The sequence below is a fragment of the Phyllobates terribilis genome, unplaced genomic scaffold (assembly GCF_046119375.1).
Source record: "Phyllobates terribilis strain yellow unplaced genomic scaffold, ASM4611937v1 Scaffold_47__1_contigs__length_9908305, whole genome shotgun sequence".
Taxonomy (NCBI): Eukaryota; Metazoa; Chordata; class Amphibia; order Anura; family Dendrobatidae; genus Phyllobates; species Phyllobates terribilis.
Window position 1 is genome coordinate 6,432,744 of NW_027362807.1, and position 22,915 is coordinate 6,455,658.

Here is a 22,915-nt window from a genome sequence, read left to right on the forward strand (position 1 = left end):
AGCCACGTGTGTACGAGTCGAGCGGAGCCGTGTCTGTACGAGGCGTACGGAGCGGAGCCGCGTCTGTGCGAGGCGTATGGAGCCGTGTGTGTATGAGGTGTACGGAGCGGAGCCGCGTGTGTACGAGGTGTACGGAGCGGAGCCGCATGTGTATGAGGCGTACGGAGAGGAGATGGGTGTACGAGGTGTACGGAGCGGAGCCATGTGTGTACGAGGTGTACTGAGCGGAGCTGTGTGTGTTCGAGGTGTACGGAGCGGAGCCGCGTGTGTACGAGGTGTACGGAGCGGAGCCGTGTGTGTTCGAGGTGTACGGAGCACATATGGGGTATCAGCGTATTCAGGAGAAATTGCACAACAAATGGTATGGTGCATTTTCTCTTTTTACTATTCTGAAAATGCTAAATTTGAGCATTAAACAGAAGTTTTGTGGTAAAAATAAGATTTTTTTATTTTCTTGACTCAACGTCATAAACTTCTGTGAAGCACCTGTGGGTTCAAGGTGCTCACCACATATCTTGATAAATTCCTTGAGGGGTCTAGTTTCCAAAATGGGGTCACTTGTAGGGGGTTTCCACTATTTAGGCACATCAGGGGCTCTTGAAACGCAACAATGCGTCCACTACCGACTCCAGCCAATTTTTTGTTGCTAAAGTCGAATGGTGCTCCTTTCCTTCCGCGCCCTGCCGTGACCCCAAACATTAGTCTTCCACCACATATGGGATACCAGCGTATTCAGGAGTAATTGCACAACAAATTGTATGGTCCATTTTCTCATGTTAGATTTGTGAAAATGCTAAATTTTGGACAAAATAAAATTTTTGTGGGAAAAAATAAAATGTTCATTTTTTTCCATTCACATTCCATTAATTCCTGTGAAGCCCCTGAAGGGCTAATAAACTTCATGTATGTTGTTTTGAGCACCTTAAGGGGTGCAGTCTTTAGAATGGTGTCACTTTTGGGTATTTTCTGTCATATAGACCCCTCAAAGTCGCTTCAAATGTGATGTGGTCCCTAAAAAAATGGTTTTGTAAATTTTGTTGGAAAAATGAAAAATCGCTGGTCAACTTTTAACCCTTATAGCTACCTAATAAAAAAAAAAAATTTGGTTCCAAAATTGTGCTGATGTAAAGTAGACATGTTAGACATGTGGGAAATGTTATTTATTAACTATTTTTTGTGAAATATCTCTCTGATTTAAAGGCATAGAAATTCAAAGTATGAAAATTGTGACATTTTCGAAATTTTCGCCAAATTTCCATTGTTTTTTCACAAATAAACGCAAGTCATTTCAAAGAAATTTTACCAATGTTGTGAAGTACAACATGTCACAAAAAAGAAAAAAAACAGTCTCAGAATCCGTGGGATCCGTTGAAGCGTTCCAGAGTTATTACCTCATAAAGTGACAGTGGTCAGAATTGAAAAAAAATGGCCTGGTCAATAACCCACAAAAGTGGCTCAGTCCTTAAGGGGTTAAATGGAGTATAATTACTATTATAGCGCCACTAATTCCTTGGCGCTTTACATGTGTAAAAGGGTATACATAGCAAACAACGAGTACAATAATTTGAACAAAAATTAGTCACCGACTGGTACAGGAGGAGAGAGAACCCTGCCAGCGAGGGCTCACAATCTACAAAGGATGGGTGAGTACAGTAGGTGAGGGAATATTTGACACGTTCCCTAAAAATTTATGGATTAGTATTGCAGTAATATCTGATATGTCTGATGACCACGGTTTTAGGTACTGGCCTTGTAGTATGGTATTGGTCAGCGACCAAGTGTGAATAGTTTGGAACAACACACAACTGCCAGACTTTAAATGGAGTATAAAGAACGCCTTGTAAACACCACAACACACGGTTCTACTTCGTACACCTCGTACACGCACGGCTCCGCTCTGTACACCTCGTACACGTAAAGCTCTACTACGTACGCCTTGTACACGCACGGCTATGCACACCTCGTACACGCACGGCTCCGCTTCGCACCCCTTGTACATGCTGTGACGGATCAGCTATTGGGTAGGCGCAGTTTCACACAGGAATGCAGCCTGCAGGTTCAAAAACAAACTGGTGGTTTATTAAATGTCCATAAACCAACCAGGAAAACAAAACACAACAGGCTTTTTTCTGGAACAAAAGGTATAACAGAACAAAACTCAAAATAACCCGTCCATATGCAGTACGGTTTCAGCCGTTTAAATGTAGTGCTTTTCTCTGCCTCCAGAAGACTGAGCAGCACAGGCAAGGTCTGCTCACCTTGCCCAACACACAGTACACTGAGACAGGCGCAGCTGTATTAAATCAGGCCTTATAAGACCTGGACTGGAGGTGAGCAGCTGTTCCCCTCCCTCAGCTTTTTCAGCTGCTCGTAAAACCCGGCCCTTTAATCCGAGCCCATTAACTCCCTCTCAGCACTATGTGTGCTGGAGCCTGCTTCTTCGGGTTCTACATCACCGAAGCTTGGTACTTCGGGGACACATACCTCCCGTCCACGACCTGTCCGGTAGCAACCTTACATACCCCCCTTCTGTCCAAAGCGGGGGCCTTGGCACATTCTGCCACCATACAATAGACCCTTGATAGGGCATCAGCATTACCTGGAAACTAAAATCTTGTAGGGCTAGGAACCATCTAGTTACTCGGGCATTGTTCCCCTTCTTTTCTCACATTCACCGCAGTGGGGCATGGTCCGACACTAACCTGAACCTTCTACCTAACAGGCAATATCTCAGAGTGTCCAATGCCCACTTGATGGCTAAACATTCTTTTTCCACTATAGAGTAGTTCTTCTCGCATGTGGACAGTTTCCGACTGAGGTACAGTGCAGACCAAAAGTTTGGACACACCTTCTCATTTAAAGATTTTTCTGTATTTTCATGACTATGAAAATTGTACATTCACACTGAAGGCATCAAAATTATGAATTAACACATGTGGAATTATATACTTAATAAAAAAGTGTGAAACAACTGAAAATATGTCTTATATTCTAGGTTCTTCAAAGTAGCCACCTTTTGCTTTGATGACTGCTTTGCACACTCTTGGCATTGTCTTGATGAGCTTCAAGAGGTAGTCACCGGAAGTGGTCTTCCAACAATCTTGAAGGCGTTCCCAGAGATGCTTAGCACTTGTTGGCCCTTTTGCCTTCACTCTGCTGTCCAGCTCACCCCAAACCATCTCGATTGGGTTCAGGTCTGGTGACTGTGGAGGCCAGGTCTTCTGGCGTAGCACCCCCATCACTCTCCTGCTTGGTCAAATAGCCCTTACACAGCCTGGAGGTATGTTTGGGGTCATTGTCCTGTTGAAAAATAAATGATGGCCCAACTAAACGCAAACCGGATAGAATAGCATGCGGCTGCAAGATGCTGTGGTAGCCATGCTGGTCCAGTATGCCTTCAATTTTGAATAAATCCCCAACAGTGTCACCAGAAAAGCACCCCCACACCATCACACCTCCTCCTCCATGCTTCACGGTGGGAACCAGGCATGTAGAGTCCATCCGTTCACCTTTTCTGCTTCGCACAAAGACACGGCGGTTGGAACCAAAGATCTCAAATTTGGACTCATTAGACCAAAGCACTGATTTCCACTGGTCTAATGTTCATTCCTTGTGCTCTTTAGCCCAAACAAGTCTCTTCTGCTTGTTGCCTGACCTTAGCAGTGGTTTCCTAGCAGCTATTTCACCATGAAGGCCTGCTGCGCAAAGTCTCCTCTTAACAGTTGTTGAAGAGCTGTGTCTGCTGCTAGAACTCTGTGTGGCATTGACCTGGTCTCTAATCTGAGCTGCTGTTAACCTGCGATTTCTGAGGCTGGTGACTCAGATAAACTTATCCTCAGAAGCAGAGGTGACTCTTGGTCTTCCTTTCTTGGGGCGGTCCTCATGTGAGCCAGTTTCTTTGCTGCACTTGATGGTCTTTGCAACTGCACTTGGGGACACTTTCAAAGTTTTCCCAATTTCTCAGATTGACTGACCTTCATTTCTAAATGTAATGATGGCCACTTCTTTTTCTTTACTATGTGTTAATTCATAGTTTTGATGCCTTCAGTGTGAATGTACAATTTTTATAGTCATGAAAATACAGAAAAATCTTTAAATGAGGTTTGTCCAAACTTTGGTCTGTACTGTACATTAGAGGGTGTTCCTCTCTGTTAATCTGATGGGACAAGACTGCTCCCACCCCAACATCCGATGCATCCATCTGGACCACAAACTCTTTGGAGAAGTTGGGCGCCACCAAGACTGGCTGTTTACAGAGGGCCAGTTTCAATTCCTGGAAGGCCACTTCAGCTTCCGTGGACCACTTGGCCATAGCTGACTTCATCCCTTTCAGCAGATCCGTCTGCTATCAGGGCAAAGCTAGGGACAAATCTTCGATAGTAGCCCACGATGCCTTGAAATGCCCTGACCTGCTTCTTCGAGAGAGGCTGTGGCCAGTTCAGGATCGCCTCGACCTTATTTATTTGTGGTTTTATTTCCCCTCTACCAACCACGTAGCCCTGATACTTTGCTTCCTCAATCTCCATGGCACATTTCTTCAGGTTGATGGTAAAGCCGCCTTCCTTAGGGCGTCAAGTATGGCTTGAACTTTTCCAAAAATACTTTCCCAGTCCTGGCTGAATATGATGATGTCATCTAGGTAGGCGGCTGCATACTTTTTGCGGGGTGCTAAGATCCAGTCCATGGCTCTCTGGAAGGTGGCCGGAGCTCCCTGCAACCCAAACACCATCCTGACATATTGATAACATCGGTCTGGCATCGAGAAGGCCATCTTCTCCTTGGCCTCTTTGGACAGGGGAATTTGCCAATATCCTTTGGTGAGGTCCAGGGTGGTGATGTACCGAGCGGGTCCTAGCCTTTCAATAAGCTCATCTAATCTAGGCATTGGGTAGGCGTCGTACTTCAAGACCTCGTTCAGCTTCCTATTATTGTTGCAAAACCGTGATTCTCCGTCTGCTTTCGGCACTAAGACTATAGGACTGGACCAGCCACTCTTGGACTCCTCAATGACTCCCAGGTTCAGGATCCGCTTCACCTCTTTCGAGATCACCTCTCTGCAGGCCTCTGGGCTCCGATATGGTTTTAGGTTGACACGAACATGAGTCTCTGTGAGTACTTCATGCTCTATGACTCGAGTGAGTCCTGGCAACTCCGAAAACAGGTCTTTATTTTACTGTAGCAACTCTTTGCACTGTTGCTTTTGGGCACGTGACAGTGACTCTGCCACCTTGACCTCTTTCACATCAGCGTCAGGCTCAGCCACTAAACACGATGCTTCCATGGGTTCCCTATCTCGCTATGGCTTAATCAAGTTGACGTACACCTGGTAGGGCTTCCTTCTCTCTGGCTGGTGGAGTTTATAGTTGACCTCACCAACCTTTTTAACTGTTTCGTAGGGGCCCTGCCACTTCACCAGGAATTTGCTCTCCACTGTAGGTACCAGTACCCGATCCCTAGGGTTGAAGTGTCTCACTCGTGCTGATCTATTGTACACCCTATATTGCGCCTCTTGTGCTTGGAGGAGGTGCTCTTTCATGGTGGGAATCACCCTGGCAATTCTCTCTTGCATTTGGGCCACGTGTTCGATTACACTCCTGTAGGGTATAGACTCCGCCTCCCAGGTCTCCTTTGCCACATCCAGGAGTCCTTGGGGTGTCAGCCATCCAACAGTTCAAAAGTGGACAATCCAGTAAAGGACTGTGGTACCTCTCTGATGGAGAAGAGAAGGTATGGAAGTAGGCAGTCCCAGTCTCGGCCGTCCTTCTCTACGACCTTCTTTAACATGGCCTTCAAGGTTTTGTTGAACCTTTCCACCAAGCCATCCGTCTGTGGATGGTAGACTGAGGGCCGTAGTTGTGTGATTTGCAGAGTTTTGCACTACTCTCTCAACACCTTTGACATAAATGGGGTCCCTTGATCAGTTAGGATCTCCTTAGGTAACCCCGTTCTAGAAATAAAATGGACCAACTCCCGAGCTATACACTTGGAGGTAGCTTTCGGATATCATGTCGCATAGTCGAGTACCACCAGGATATACTGATGCCATCTGGAGGACTTTAACAGGGGCCCCACCAGATCCATGACTATGCGATCAAAGGGCACCTCAATGATAGGTGACGGCACCGGAGGTGTGTCACCGGGGAGGTCAGCTGGCAGGTGGGACAGGACCTACAATAATTTACAATTTCTCAGTGACAACCGGGTCAATAGAACCTCTGGAGGATTAGTTCCTGTGTTTTTTCTACCCCCAGGCAACCACCTAACGCATGTTCATGGGCCATGTCTAATACCTTACGACTGTATGCTCGACGAGCTCCCCTCTCACCTTGGTGACTCGGTATAGCAAGTCCCCATTGACGGCAAAGTATGGGTATCTGGTGTCACCCCCGGCTCTTGAGCAACAACGTTAAGTATAGACACATTATCAAATGTCCCTTTAAGAGTTAAATCCCTGAGTTGGGCAGTTCCAAAGTTTCCCTCGGACACCTCCAGCTCAGGGATGTTGGCATCAGGGGATGCTGCCCCATCCTCATCACCCACAAACACACATGGGAAACTCTTCGGTTACGGCCTGCGGCGAGGTTTCTTCAGGGGTGTTCTGGCTGTCATCTGAGCAACCAGGTGTCACCACTTTCCCCCACGTCCCAGAATAATGCACAGTCCCGTCCGATTATTGTCAGGTGCAACAAGTCTTTAACGACCCCCACTTCCTGAGCTGTGGTGCCACAGTCCACGTTTACATCCACCCGGGTAACAGGACATTTTTTAGCGTCCCCATGGATACACCGGACACCCACCACCTTCCCAGGAACCAGCCAATGAGGGAGTTTGGCGCTTATCAGGGTTACCAAACTTCCTGAGTCCAGCAGTCCAGACACTTGCATCCGTTCACGGACACTGAGCATGCCTGAGGGCTCTCGCCGTGTTGATGAACCGCGCTACAGGCAGGGTAGGCAAAGTAGGAGCAATGCCGGCCTACGCTGCAGTCCATTGGCTCAGAGTTCCTGGGCCACCGAGCAGCTATATGGCCAGGGGCATGACAACTCCAACAGAGGATGGATTGGGACTGATTCCCCAGCTGCGATTCATCAGCCTCTTAGACTTTGGACGAACGCCCAGTGAAGAAGATTTAGTCCCCTTCTTTTAGAGCCCCAGAAAGGTGACCTAACCACTGCTTGACCACCCAAGGAACCCTCTACCTCCCGGTACCTCTCTACTAGGCCCACCAGATTGTCTGCATTTTAGGGATCTCCCTGGGCAACACAGGACTAAATCGGCTTTGGCAGAGAGTGGATAAACCAATCCATGACCACTCTCTTGACCATCTGGCTGGGGAACAATTCTCTGGCTGCAGCCACTTCTGTACCAGGTGCAGAAGACCAAACATTTGTGACCAAGGAGGTTTGTCCCTGTGGAAGTCCCACAGGTGGACTCGTTGTACTCTCACTGCCAGGGTTATGCCCAGCCACGCCAGGATCTCAGCTTTAAACTTGCTATACTCCTTAGAGTCCTGCAGTGCCAGATCAAAATACGCCTTCTGTGGTTCCCCGATCAGATATGGCGCAAGATCCTCCACCCACTGCTCCGGTGGTAGTCTCTCACGGTCCGCCACCCTCTCAAAGACGGCCAGGAACGCCTCAACGTCATCCCCAGGAGTCATCTTTTGCAACGCCCCTCTCACGGTTTTCCTCACCTGGCTCTCATCGCTTTGGCCTGGAGGTGGTGCGGCTTCACTGATACGGAGGGCCTCCGCCAGGAGCGTCATCTGTTCCTACTGCTGTTGCTGCTGCATCTATTGCTGTTGAAGCTGGAACTGTTGTACTATCAATTTGTTAGTCTCCTGCTGAGCTTGCTGCTGATGCATATTCGCCTGCACCAGTTGCTTTATGAGCTCCTCCATGCTGCCGGAGGAACCTTGCTGGCTGGCGGCCTTCACCCAGGACATATACGTTTTCCTGTAGCAGTCACACTGCCCCTTGGGATTTGTGCCCACATTCTCCACCAATTTGTGACAGATTAGTTCTCGGGTAGGTGCAGGTTCACACAGAAATGCAGTCCTCAGGTTCCAAAGCAAACTGGTGGTTTATAAAATGTCCATAAACCAACTAGGAAAACAAAACATAACAGCCTTTTTCTGGCACAAAAGGTATAATAGAACAAAACGCAAAATAACCCGTCCATATGCAGCACGGCTTCAGCCGTTTAAATGTAGAGCTTTCCTCTGCCTCCAGCAGACTCTGAGCAGCACATGCAAGGTCTGCTCACCTTGCACAACACACAGCACACTGAGACAGGCGCAGCTGTCTTAAATCAGGCCTTCCAAGACCTGGACTGGAGGTAAGTGTCCAGCTCTCTCAGCTGCTCGTAAAACCCGGCCCTTTAATCCGGGCCCATTAACTCCCTCTCAGCACTATGTGTGCTGGTGCCTGCTTCTCCGGGTCCTACATCACTGAAGGTTGGTACTTCAGGGACACATACCTCCCGTCCACGACCTGTCCGGCAGCCACCTTACAGCGTACAGATATGCACACCTCGTACACGCACGGCTCTGCACAGTACACCTCGAACACACACGGCTCCGCTCTGTACACACGCTGTTCCTTTCCGTACACCTTGTACGTGCGCGGCTCCACTTCATACACCTCGTACACGTGCGGCTCCGCTCCGTACACCTCGTACACGCGCGGCTCCGCTCCGTACACCTCCGTAAACCTCGTGCACGCCCGGCTCCGTTCCGTACACCTCGTACACATGCGGCTCCGCTCCATACACCTTGCACACATGCGGCTCCGCTCCGTACACCTCGTACAAGCAGCTCCGCACACTTCGTACACACGCGGCTCCGCTCCGTACACCTCGTACACGTGCGGCTCCGCTCCGTACACTTCGTACACGCGCGGCTCCGCTCCGTACACCTCGTACACGCGCAGCTCCGCTCCGTACACCTCGTACACGCGTGGCTCCGCTCCGTACACGCGCGGCTCCGCTCCGTACACTTCGTACACGCGCGGCTCCGTACACCTCGTACAAGCGGCTCGGCTCCGTACACTTCGTACACACGCGGCTCCGTTCCGTACACTTCGTACACACGCGGCTCCGCTCCGTACACGCTCGGCTCCGCACACCTCGTACACACGCGGCTCTGCTCCGTACACCTCGTACACACGCGGCTCCGCTCCGTACACCTCGTACACATGCGCGGCTCCGCTCCGTACACCTCGTACACATGCGGCTCCACTCCGTACACCTCGTACACGTGCGGCTCCGCTCCGTACACCTCGTACACGCTCGGCTCCGCTCCGTACACCTCGTACACGCTCGGCTCCGCTCCGTACACCTCGTACACACGTGGCTCCGCACACCTCTTACACACGCGGCTCCGCTCCGTACACCTCGTACACACGCGCGGCTCCGCTCCGTACACCTCGTACACATGCGGCTCCACTCCGTACACCTCGTACACGCGGCTCCGCTCCGTACACTTCGTACACACATGGCTCCGCTCCGTACACCTCGTACACACGGCTCTGCTCCGTACACCTCGTACACACGCGGCTCTGCTCCGTACACCTCGTACACACGCGTCTCTGCTCCGTACACCTCGTACACACGTGGCTCTGCTCCGTACACCTCGTTCACACGGCTCTGCTCCGTACACCTCGTACACACGTGGCTCTGCTCCGTACACCTCGTTCACACGCGTCTCTGCTCCGTACACCTCGTACACACACGGCTCCGCTCCGTACACCTCGTACACACACGGCTCTGCTCCGTACACCTCGTACACACGGCTCTGCTCCGTACACCTCGTACACACGCGGCTCTGCTCCGTACACCTCGTACACACGCGTCTCTGCTCCGTACACCTCGTACACACGTGGCTCTGCTCCGTACACCTCGTTCACACGGCTCTGCTCCGTACACCTCGTACACACGTGGCTCTGCTCCGTACACCTCGTTCACACGCGTCTCTGCTCCGTACACCTCGTACACACACGGCTCCGCTCCGTACACCTCGTACACAGGCGGCTCTGCTACATCCACACTGTAAACCCCTCCTGACCCCACACATAAACTTCAGCTCATCCAGCACCATGACAACCAGCACAGCAGAGTCCTGCATCCACTGAGGCCCCTGATCATGTGACCCCTGACTCCTCCCCTCCTGTGACCTCATCACAGGTCCTGTGCGCACAGAGCAGCCATATATGTGGTGGCGGCTCTGCAGGTGGAGGTATGTGGAGACCCCCCATTACTGGGCGCAGGGGGCATTAACCCCTTCAGCACGGAGACTCTTTTGGGGTCTTGTGTTGCCCCTTTATAAGAATCATAAGGTTTTTGTTCTGTTTCCTGTAATAGATACATACGACCCAACTATGGAGATAGGAAGGGAGGAAACGTATTGTTCTCATAGTACAGGACCCCTTTACTGCCCCACAGTGTAATGCCCCCATTATGCCCCTTATGCAGGATGTATGATGCCCCCCACACAGTGTTAATGCCCCCATTATGCCCCTTATGCAGGATGTATGATGCCCCACACAGTGTAATGCCCCCATTATGCCCCTTATGCCGGATGTATGATGCCCAACACAGTTTAATGCCCCCATTATGCCCCTTATGCAGGATGTATGATGCCCCCACACAGTGTAATGCCCCCATTATGCCCCTTATGCTGTATGCATGATGCCCCCACACAGTGTGATGCCCCCATTATGCCCCTTATGCAGGATATATGATGCCCCCATACAGTGTAATGCCCCCATTATGCCCCTTATGCAGGATGTATGATGCCCCCACAGTGTAATGCCCCATTATGCCCCTTATGCAGGATGTATGATGCCCCCACACAGTGTAATGCCCCCATTATGCCCCTTATGCAGTATGTATGATGCCCCCACACAGTGTAATGCCTCCATTATGCCCCTTATGCAGGATGTATGATGCCCCCACACCGTGTAATGCCCCCACTATGCCCCTTATGCAGGATATATGATGCCCCCACACAGTGTAATGCCCCCATTATGCCCCTTATGCAGGATGTATGATGCCCCCACACAGTGTAATGCCCCCATTATGCCCCTTATGCAGGATGTATGATGCCCCACACAGTGTAATGCCCCCATTATGCCCCTTTTGCAGGCCTTACTAGATATTGAGGCTTTGTACAGTAATATATCGCATGAGGATGATATCAGAGGAGTAAGATGTTTATAGAAATCGAGATCAATAGAGTGTAGCAGACATAATGACTTCATGGAGGATCTTCTAAAATTCATTCTTACTCATAACGTCTTTATTTTTGACAGGAAGTACTTACCCGAGCTCAGGGGTACTGCGATGGGGAGCTCCTGTACTCCCTCATCTGCTAATCTATTCCTGGGCTGATGGGAGGAAAACAGCATACTCAGGGATGATTATAAGTGGTGGCAACCATATATTGGGGCATGATATAGATATATTGACAACATTTTTATCATCTGGTCAGGGACGAGTGAACAATTTCTTGAATTTGGAACTCAATAACCATAGAGTGGGCCTTAGATTTATATCAGAGTTTAATTATTCCTACCAGTTGCCTTTCCTTGATGTACCAATCAAGAAAGTATGGGATGGGAGCCAGGGCTGTGGAGTCGGCAAGCCAAACCTTCGACTTCTACTCCTAAATTTCCATGACACCGTCTCCGACTTCACAACTCCGACTCCCTCATACATGGCTCATGTTTAAGTGATAAATTTACAGTAGGACAAATTTTTCTCAGCTAAAAGTCTAGACCCTTAGATCAGGAATAGGAAAGACATTTATAGGACATTTCATAACTTTACCAAATTCTTATGAAAAAATATTCCTCACAAACTGCATTGAACTACTGTACCCAATTTATTATTTATTTTAGGCGCCGGAGTGGGTCAATTTTATACCGACTCCAACTCCACCAAAATGGGCACCGACTCCACAGCTCTGGTTTAGACCCTAGGGACACTCATCTACCATAAACTATTAAAGTGGGATAGCCACCACTGCATCCTACTAAAAAAAAAGCAATATCCAAGGGCCAATATTTACAGTTGAGAAGAAACTGCTCTAATGTCACAGATATTAATATACAGGCAATAGACATAAACACCAGATTCAGGGAAAAAGGTACCCACAGTACATTTTGGATTCCGCATTATTGTTTGCAGAAAAACAGGAGAGAGAGATACTCCTACATACCTAACCAAGACACCAAGAAAAATATGGGATAACACAAGTAATAGGAACTTGTGACAATCAGAGTGACCATATCTTTATTATCCTCAGAAAACGCTAGGATGTACTTGTGGCCGACCTGGACCTGAGGGTGCTGTGTGATCTACTCCCACAATATCTTTCAGAAAGAGTTGGTCAATTAGGGACCGTTTAGTGCATAGTTTCTATAAAAACCTGCACCCAAGGGGACATGGCTAGATAGAAGAATCTGTGGTTTATTTAGATGTGTAGAAAGTTGTACATGTAATTGGATAAGACCATGTAAATCTTTCTCGAGTTCCTCTACAGGTGAAACCTTTCTCCAGAGGGATTATTCCAACTATAAAACCTCAGGACTTGTGTATGTGGCCACATGCACCTACCTCCTAGATTATGTATGCACGACCAAGAGGCAGTCTAAGAGGAGTGTGGAGGGGGCATTTGGGCGAAATATGCCATGGGTGTCACGGGTGTGTCAGAGGTGACAGACAGTCGCCCTGCAGGGGTTTGCAGGAGATCTCCACGTTTGGCAATGCAGACAGCTGCCTAGATGGATGGCTGTGTTTAGGACCCAGATTCTACCTCCATTTAGTCTGGGTGTATATACACCTGGTGTGTCTATGTTGGCGTCGCCGGGTATACTCATTTCTACTTGGAACTTGGCTGAAGCAGCATCACGTCCTCTTTGGAGTCTTGAGGCCGTGTGCCCTGTTGGAGTTTCTTCTAAAGCGAAATTGTAATTCCCCTGTGTTGTAATTCCCCTGTGTTGTCTTTAGAGTGCTAGCGGAGGTTGACTAGTGCTCATCTCCTTCCACCCCCAGCTATAGCCTTATGCCAGGGATAGTTGGGCGAGGCATGTGATGGGCAACAGCTGCGGAGGGGGGAGACAGAGTGATGCTAGTCCAGATTAGAAGGTCACCTCTTCCCCCTTTTCCCTAGTATCTGGGCTCCCTTTCTCCTCTGTGTTGCACTCACACCTGGCGTGACTCTCTGTGTTGCACTCACACCTGGCGTGACATCGGGACACCCCATTAGTGAGACACATGAACAGTGCACATTGAGGTGAAACAAGAAACATCTCCTTTTGCATCATTGAGGTGGTTAAACCCAATGTGAGAGGCGGTGATCTCAATAAATGTATTCTCAAAAAAAGTGAGTGGATTTCCAGACTGGATTCACTAGGCCCTAAGGGACTGAATGAGCAAATTTCCTATGCCTGTTTTGTATGAATACAGTCCCATTCCGGATTACATTTTAGGATTTTATACTCTACCCATTGCTACTCAGTTCCCTGTATTGTTTTACTTCATCAAGAGATCTGAGCTTCTATGTCAGAATTATTTCTTATCCGTTATATCCCACTTATACCATTTAGTAACTAACAAGTGTGGTGTTCCTTGTGTATCTCTAATTATGCAATAGGGGTCAAATATGACCATTTAGGAGTATACTGTGGGCCACCATACCATATATTTTGTAGTGATAAAGTAGATCCACATGCCGATTGCATGATGGGAGGATGTGCAATACTTGATTTTAGTCTCCCATGACACTGATCTCAGAGAGAGGATTTTTCTGTTGGTTGAATGCAATCCAATACCATATGCGCTCTGGTGTGGAACGCAGACATCTGGGCATGCACATTTGTTAACAATGATCCTAGATGGAATGATAACTACGGGCATGCGCAGTCACAGGTACGAGTTGCGCGGCGGCAATCAGTTTATCTGGTGTTTCAGCATAAAGCACGTCACTTCCCTACATGCACACTAGGTGATGGACATTATCGAACCTCTAGCTCATGAGAAGTAGCGTAGGCGCAGTATATTATTGTAGACAGACTCTATTCTGTATATACTGTGACAATTCACCTATAGGAATGGGAATGAGCCTCCTAGTCTGGGAGGGGTTTGGGATGAAATGGGATATTTAAACATGGACACCTGGCTATTAGGCACACTATGCTGAACATCATGAATTATCATCCCTCTATCAAGCCTCCTAATGAACCTGTTGGGAAAATGCGTTGAGGCGGATTATTGAAACATTCTCTGACTACCATACCCTTTCCTTTATACATATTGTAGGGGTTTTACTCACTGGGGCACAATGGGAGGAAAACGGGAGGCATGTTCCTTTAAAATTTCATGTGGGTTTATTACTTCATAAACCCAGAAGCCAAACAGAAAAGCAAATAGCCTTTAGATCAGGCAAACAAAGTAAATGTCCTTAGCAGGTCTCTGCTCAGCCAGGCCTGTGTGGCACACAAGCTGGGGTAGCGTCCATTGTCCTGGCTTGGTCTGAAGACAAACATACACAGTAGGCCTTCTACCTCCAAACACACAGACCATGTGCCAAACAACAGCCTTCATTTTATAGGCTGTTAACCACACCCAGAGGTGAGGTATGTGGGTAGCTGGACCCGCCCATTCTCTCCTAGCTGCTCATAACCCGGCTCCCAGGTGCACCAAACGATCCTCTTAATGCTTATGTGCCCTAGAGAAACACTCCGGGTTACATCACAGAGACCAGCCATCTCTGTGACACATACCTCCCATCGACTACGCGACCATTAGCCACCTTACATACCTCCCCCCCTCTGCCTAAAGCCTTGGGCTTGACACCTTTTACTACCAGACAGGGGATTCTCGAGAGAGCATCGGCATTACCATGTTGCTTCCCTGCTCTATGTTCTACAGGGAAGTAGGAGTCCTGTAGGGCTAAAAACCCGAGGGTGACTCTGGCATTTTTTCACTTTTTCCCCTCATCCATCTGAGTGGAGCATAGTCGGATAATAATCTAACTTTTCGACCTAACAGATAGTACAGTAAGGTTTCCACCGCACAATTTATAGCCAAGCGTTCCTTCTCTATGACCGAATAATTTTTCTCGCAGGAGGACAGCTTTCTACTCAGGTAGAGGACAGGGTGCTCCTCCCCGTGTATCTCCTGGGAAAGGACTGCTGCTAACCCGACATCTGAGGCATCTGTCTGGAGTATAAACTCTTTCTTGAAGTCCGGGGCAACCAGGACCGGTTGCCTACACAGAGCCAGTTTCATCTTTTGAAAGGACGTCTCCGCCTCTGCAGTCCACTTGGCCTTGGCTGATTTTGTCCCTTTAAGGAGGTCAGTTAGGGGTGCAGCCATCATGGCGAAGTTTGGAATGAATTTCCTGTAGTATCCCACGATTCACAGGAAGGCTCTGACTTGCTTTTTCGACACCGGTCTCGGACAATTTTGGATTGCTTCTACTTTAGTATTTTGGGGTTTTATCTCGACTCTACCCACTACATATCCGAAGTACTTGGCTTCTTATTTTCCCATGCCACATTTCTTCGAGTTTATTGAAAACCCCACCTTCCTCAGAGCATCAAACACAGCCTGAATCTTTTCCAGATGACTCTCCCAGTCTGGACTGAAGATAGTATTGTCCAGGTGTGTTGCGGCATATTTTCTTATGGGATGCAAGGATGCAATCCATAGCTCTCTGGAATTTTGCAGGGGCCCCCTGCAGTCCAAACGGCATCCGGGCATACTGGAAGCATTCGTCCGGTGTAGAAAGCGCAGTCTTCTCTTTGGCTACCTATGCCATGGGGATCTGCCAATATCCCTTTGTCAGATCCAAGGTGGTTATGTGCCTTGCTGGCCCAAGCCTCTTGATCAGCTCGACGACGCGTGGCATGGGATATGCATCAAATTTGGAAACCTCATTCAACTTCCGATAGTCGTTGCAGAATCTCCATTCACCATTGGGATTTGGGACCAAGATGATCAGGCTCGACCAACTGCTCTTGGATTCTTCAATGACACTGAGCTTCAGCATACAAGCTACCTCTTTGGATATCAACTCTCGTCGGGTCTCCGTTATCAGATAAGGCTTCAAGTTCACCTGCACATGTGGCTCCGTCAGAACCTTGTGTTCTATGACCCTTGTGCAGCCCGACAATTCCGAGAACAGATCCCTGTTCTTCTGCATCAACTCCCGACACTGCTGTTTCTTGGCCTTCGTTAGCGTTTCCGCTGTTGCGACTCCTCCACAGCCTCTCTGTCTTGCCACATCTTGTTGAGGTTGATGTGGTATATCTGGTACGGCTTACGTCGTCCCGGTTGATGAACCTTGTAGTTCACTTCACCCACTTTTTCCACCATCTTATACGGCCCTTGCTACTTGGCCAAGAACTTACTTTCCACTGTAGGAATTAGCATGAGGACTCCGGTCTCCCGGATTGATTTGCCTCACTCTGGCTGACCAGTTGTAGACTCTGGCATGAGCTTCTTGTGCCTGGAGGAGATGTTCTTTTACGATGGGCATCACCTTCACAATCCTCTCCTGCATCAGAGCAACCTGCTCGATGACGCTCCTATGGGGCATGAATTAGGCTTCCCAGATTTCCTTTGTGACATCCAGAAGACCCCGCGAATGTCGGCCATACAGAAGTTCGAATGGCGAGAACCCTGTAGAGGCCTGTGAAACCTTTCGGTTGGAGAACAACAGATATGGTAGGAGACAGTCCCAGTCTCTACTGTCCCTTTCTATGTCCTTCCTCAGTATACTCTTCAAAGTCTTGTTAAACCTTTCGACTAGGCTATCCGTCTGAGGATGGTATACTGAAGTCCTCAGTTGGGAGATTTGGAGGGCTTTACATAACTCCCTCATCACCTTACTCATAGAGGGAATTTCCTGGTCAGTGAGTATCTCCCTTTGGTAAGCCTGTTGGGGGGGAAAAACGTGGACCAACTCACGGGATATATTCTTTGCGGAGGAGTTACTCAGTGGAATCACTTCAGGATAGCGTGTGACATAGTCCAGGACAACCAATATAAATTGATGCCCACGAGCAGATTCAACCAGGGGACTGACCAAGTCGATAGCAATTCTCTCGAATGGCACTTCAATAATGTTCAGTGGCACGAGGGGACTTCAAAAGTGAGAGGTGGGGTCGGTTAACTGGCACGTAGTGCAAGACCTGCAATGCTTAAATATTTCCCGGTGACATCTGGGCCAATAGAACCTTTGTAAAAGATAATGCCTTACCAACACCAGATGCAGCAAGCCTCCATGATAAAGGCGGGGCCAGCACATGTGCAAAATACTGATGCAGACAGCCACTCACTAACCTACCAATTTATGGAGGGGGTGGCTGTCTAGTATTATACATGCACACCGATGGAGTCTGCATAGGGCGCCAGTCACACAGATATGTGCGATACACAGTTTCTGTCTTGCAGCTTGTTGATGACACCCATACTATTAGATCAGGCGGGCTGCCCAGCACTGTATACGTGCACCCCCACAAGACAGACGCCTCAATTCACCCAGCCAACACTAAAGAGGCCTGGCCGCATCCTGCAAAAAAATGTGCAAAAAAGATGAAAAATAGTGTAGAAGATAAATACAACACATGAGGTGTTGGTCGATATTTTGGCCAAAATACACAAGCTCGCAACCCAAACGTCAAGGGTCCTCATACTTGCGAGTCCTAACACTAAACATTAAAAATGGTGAACATTGGACATAATTTCAAAAAACATCACAGTAAGGCTGTATGGCCACTATGCGTTTTTTAAGCGTTTCCGCAGCGGCAATTCCGCTGCAGAAACGCTTAAAAAACGCTTGGTAGAAGGTCTGCCATGTTCCCCAATGATAATCCCATGTGCTGTGCACATGCTGCGGAAATTTCCGCTGCGGATTATTATTGTGGAAAAATCCGCAGCACTACCAATTATTTTGCGGAAGCGCGGCATGTTCGCTGCCATTGACTTGCATTGGAACGCATGGAATCCGCATCATTGCATCTGCAGATGCTCAATCCATGCGTTTCAAGGTGCGGATGGTACCCGGGTTTGGAGAAGAGGAGACTCTCCTCCGGACCCGGGTACCATAGAACCTGTAAAAAAAAGAATAAAATAAAAAATATACATTATACTTTCCTTCTGATGGCCCCCGGTGTCCTTAGTGATGCGTCTCGGCTTGCTGGCAGCTCACGATGGTCTGAAAAGGACCTGCCATGACTAATGTTGAGAATTCCAATACTGCGAATATCGGCCGATACCCGATATTTCAGTATCGGAATTCCGATACTTTTACAATATCGTATACCGGAATCGGAAGTTCCCATATTGCAATGAGCCAGTTTCATTTTATTCAGCCAATGAGGATCCTAAGAAGTGTGGGCACATCCTGTTAGGCATGTAGGCATCTTAACTAATGGCATGGCTGTGATTGGCTGCTGAAATGATGTCATGATGCACTATAAAAGCCTCCGCCACCATTTTCAGCTCACTCTGCTGTGAATTCAGTTAGGGATAGGACGCTGTTGTTCTGAGGGACAGTTTTAGCTACCTATTTGGTCTATTCTGCTTTACCCAAGCTACTTTATAAATCGCTGTGCCTTGCAGCACTAGTGCACAGTTCTCTGTGCTGTTCACCGCTGTCTGCAAGGTCTCTGTGTGTGACTGCAGCTCACCCTGCAGTGTGTGCTTCAAACACGTCTGGTTGTAGTGCACTCAGTGTGTGTCACTGCCTCATACATTGTCCTTATTTGCTAATTCATAATTTTTCCTGATATCTCCTATTAGTGTGGTGGTTCTATCCGTATTCAGCTAAATTGGTTCCAAACACACTATATAGGAGTAGTTAGAGGAGCCTTTCTGCAGCATTGTGCCCTGCAGCCCCAGCCAGATTAGTATTAGCCTATTTTTTGTAGCCTCATCTATTGCATTGTAGGTTACCTTCCTACATTGTAATAGCTACAAAAAGTTTGTGATACTATCGGTATTACATCTTTGGGCACATCCAGTGTCTTTTTGTGGCAAAAAAAACATAAATAAAGTTCACCAAACACTCCACTTTACAGTTGTGTAGGCCACATTAGCTCATATTAAAGTCTAGTCCACACTTTATAAAATTAGTGTTTCTTATACCTGTTAGCAGCTGTTCAGGAATAAGCACACTAAGCCCTTAGTACTTTTCTGCCTATCTTTATCAGTCTACCAAGATGAAGAAGGCAGGGAGTAAGGCATGTGGGCGTGGGCGTGGAGTTTCTGCAGGGAGAGGACGTGAGGATTCTGTGCCTGCAGGAAGAGGACGTGGGGATTCTGTGCCTGCTGCGGGTACCAGTGACTCAGCATCCCCCAGTTTTACCAGGGAACAGTCCTTTATGCGCAGCTTTGTAGGAGCTAGCCGTACCCCACTGCTGCGGGAGGACCAAATTGAAGCCGTTGTCGGATGGATGGCAGCTAACGCATCGACTTCAATTAGTTCCAGATCCTCTCAGGTCCTGAGCACTGAAGAGCACCCATCTGTCTCTTCACCACCTGCCAAATTGCCCAGGCAGTCAGAGAGCCCTGGACAGGAGCCATCTCTACTTCTGTTCTCTGAATCTCTTGGCTTGGAAAGAGGGGGCCAGCCAAGCAGAATTCGAGAATTTGAAGAAGAGGTAGTATGCAGTGATGCGCAACCGTTTTGTCTCTCTGAATCTGAAGAGGCGGGTGGGCCAGTGCCTATGGTCAGCAGCACACCTCAGTACGCATCTGATGATGAGACTCAGGTGCCACTTTCTGGTGCGTACTGTGCTGTCGAGACTACCCAGGAGAAGCAGTTGTTTGAAGAGGGTGGTGTAGATGATGAGGTCCTTGACCCATCATGGCGTGAGGGACAGGAAGGTGGTGGGAGCAGCTCTGCGGAAGAGATTCCCCGAACGGCCCAAAAAGGAGGGAAGGGGAGGGGGCAGACTTGGTTGCCTGTAGCCTCCACTTCGGCACCCATTAGGAGCATGGCTCTTCCAAAATCCAAAGCGGGCGCTCCCAAGTCTTACAGTGCCTGGTCCTTTTTTGACACAGTTGCAGGTGACATTTGCTTTGTCAAATGCAAGCTGTGTAATCAGAAGGTGAAAAGAGGGAAAAGTGTCAGCAACCTCAATACCACAAATATGTGGAAACATGTGCGGACCAAGCACGTGGTGGAGTTACAAAAACTCACTGAAGACCTAGGCTAACCTACAGCGCCACCTACCACCTCTTCAGCTCATGTTGTAGAATCTTCCTCCAGCTCACACACAGCTGGTTCGGCTTCCTCACAGGATCGCCATGGAAGAATCTCTGGCACTGTTGTACAGAGACACAGTGTAATTCCACCCACAGCACCACTTTACCTGTCATCCTCACACTCCCAGGCCAGTCTACAGCCATCGTTAGCACAGGCATGGGAGAAAAGGCGCCCATACTCGGCAAACCACCCTCAAGCACAGGCTCTGAATGCTGGCATTGCTAAACTACTGGCCCTTGAAATGCTATCATTCAGGCTGGTGGAGACTGACACCTTCCGTAACTTTATGGCATTGGCAGTCCCACAATACAATGTGCCCAGCCGCTTTTATTTCAGCAGGCAAGCCGTCCCTGCCCTGCAACAGCATGTGGAGGGAAAAATTAAACATGCGCTACAAAACGCCGTCAGTAGCAAGGTCCACCTGACCACCGATGCGTGGACCAGTAAGCATGGACAGGGACGATACCTTTCCCTCACTGCCCATTGGGGAAATGTTGTGGAGCCGGGTACAGATCTTGAGAGTGGCGCTGTACGTGTTCTGCCAACTCCAAGGATTGCAGGAATCCAGTCTGTACACATTGACTCCTCCTCATACTCCAGTTCCTCTGAATCAGCGCTGCAGGAGCCATCACGGTCTACCTCCACATCGACCCGTGAACGGTTACCTGTTATGATGACCGATATGAGCACAGCCGTGGCCAAACGTCAACAGGCCGTATTAAAATTAATTTCTTTGGGGAATCGAAGCCACACAGCGCAGGAGCTCTGGAATTCCATCAAGCAGCAGAGCGACGTGTGGTTTGTGCCAGCGAATCTCCAGCCAGGCATGGTAGTGTGTGACAATGGCCGAAATCTGGTGGCAGCTCTGGGCCTAGACAACCTCACTCACATCCCATGTCTGGCACATGTGCTCAACTTGGTCGTGCAGAGTTTTTTGAGGGACTATCCGGATCTTGATGCACTGCTTCACGAGGTCCGCATAGAGTGCGCTCACTTGCGGCGTTCCAGCAACGCAAGATCGCGCATTGCAGCTCTGCAGCGCTGATTACGCCTTACGGAACATCGCATCATATGTGACCTACCCACCAGGTGGAATTCAACGTTACATATGTTGGAGAGGTTGTGTGAGCAGCAGGCAGCAGTAATGGAGTACCAGCTGCAGCAGGCGCAAACAAGTCGCAGTGCGCGCCGTTCACACTTCACCACCACTGAGTGGGCCTCTATGAAGGACATTTGCCACGTTTTGTGTGCCTTCGATTATTCCACGCGGATGGCGAGTGCAGATGATGCACTAGTCAGCATGACTATCCCCCTTATCTGCCTGCTTGAAAAAACACTGCAAGCACTAAGGGACGAGGTTTTGGAAGAGGTGGAAAATGAGTCACAAATGCCATCTGCTTCTCTACAGTGTGCGCAACGTGGTTCCTCACAAAGGCCTAGGCAGGGGACACTTTGTGAGTAGGATGAGGAGGAGTCAATGGAGGAGGAAGACATCTGTCCAGAGGAGGGAGGTACACAATGCTCTAGTAGTCAGTATCTAGAGCGAGGGTGGGGTGATGCAGAGCAGGCAGAGATCACGCCTCAAGCAGGGGACAGCGTTTCTTGGCCAGTTGGCAGTCTGCAGCACATGGTTGATTTCATGCTGCAGTGCCTGAGAAACGACCGCCGCATCGCCCACATTCTCAACACGGCTGATTATTGGGTGTCCACCCTCCTAGATCCTCGCTACCGGGACAACTTACAAAGCCTCATAACACCGTTGAACCGGGAGCGTAAAATGCGGGAATACCAAGACGCACTGGTGCATTCCATCATGTTCTCCATTCCAACCGAGAGCAGTGCTGCTAGTGCTTTACAAAGCAGCTCAGTGCGTCGAGGCAGTGGAGGAAGCTCTGCACAAAGAGGGAGCAGAAGCAGCGCCTCAGCACAAGGCAAGACCAGTATGGCCCAAATGTGGCAAAGTTTTGTGTCCCCGCCGCCACAAATGTCTACACCATCACAGACGGCTCCACTCAGCAGGAGGCAACGTTTCCGTCAGATGGTGACAGACTACATGTCTTGCCCTCTCAGTGTACTCCCAGACGGCTCTTCTCCCTTCAAGTTTTGGGTCTGTAAGCTGGATTCATGGCCAGAGCTTAGCCAGTATGCATTGGAGGTGCTAGCTTGCCCTGCTGCTAGTGTATTATCGGAACGCGTCTTTAGTGCCGCAGGTGGTGTACTAACAGACCGTCGCATGCGACTATCCTCCGATAACGTTGACCGGCTTACTTTTCTCAAAATGAACAAGGCCTGGATCTCGCATGAATTTGCCAGTCCTCTTCCAGAATAAATAATTGGTTGGCAACAGTATCCAGGTCTCCTGTTGTGTTCATGTTTCTACCACCTGAACTGTAATCCCTGAGCTCCAACACCGCCAGTTGGCGCTCAGAAGTGCTGTCTGCACAGTCAACACTTGCTGCCGTGTTATTGGGGTTCAGTAACGTCAGCTGATCCCCAGCTGTGTGTCCGGCAAATTCTCCTGCTTTGTCCACATCCACTGTACTACTGATTTAAAACTTGCTCCAATTACACCTCTGACTCCTCTGTTTTTAGTATTTACCCTGGGCTCCAATACCGCTAGTTGCTGCTCAGAAGTGC

At 48.9% G+C, this 22,915-nt stretch overlaps 1 protein-coding gene across 2 annotated transcripts in view; it reads left to right on the plus strand.

Annotated features, from left to right (window-relative positions):
- The first annotated feature begins 10,149 nt into the window (after window positions 1-10,149).
- Window positions 10,150-22,915, plus strand: part of LOC141191560 (uncharacterized) — a 28,502-nt gene continuing 15,736 nt past the window's right edge. The window contains exon 1 of one of the 2 annotated variants that reach the window (XM_073661486.1): window positions 10,150-10,234. The gene's annotated coding sequence lies outside the window, so the exon portion shown is untranslated. The remainder of the gene's footprint in view (window positions 10,235-22,915) is intronic. The other variant, XM_073661488.1, reaches the window with a different exon arrangement.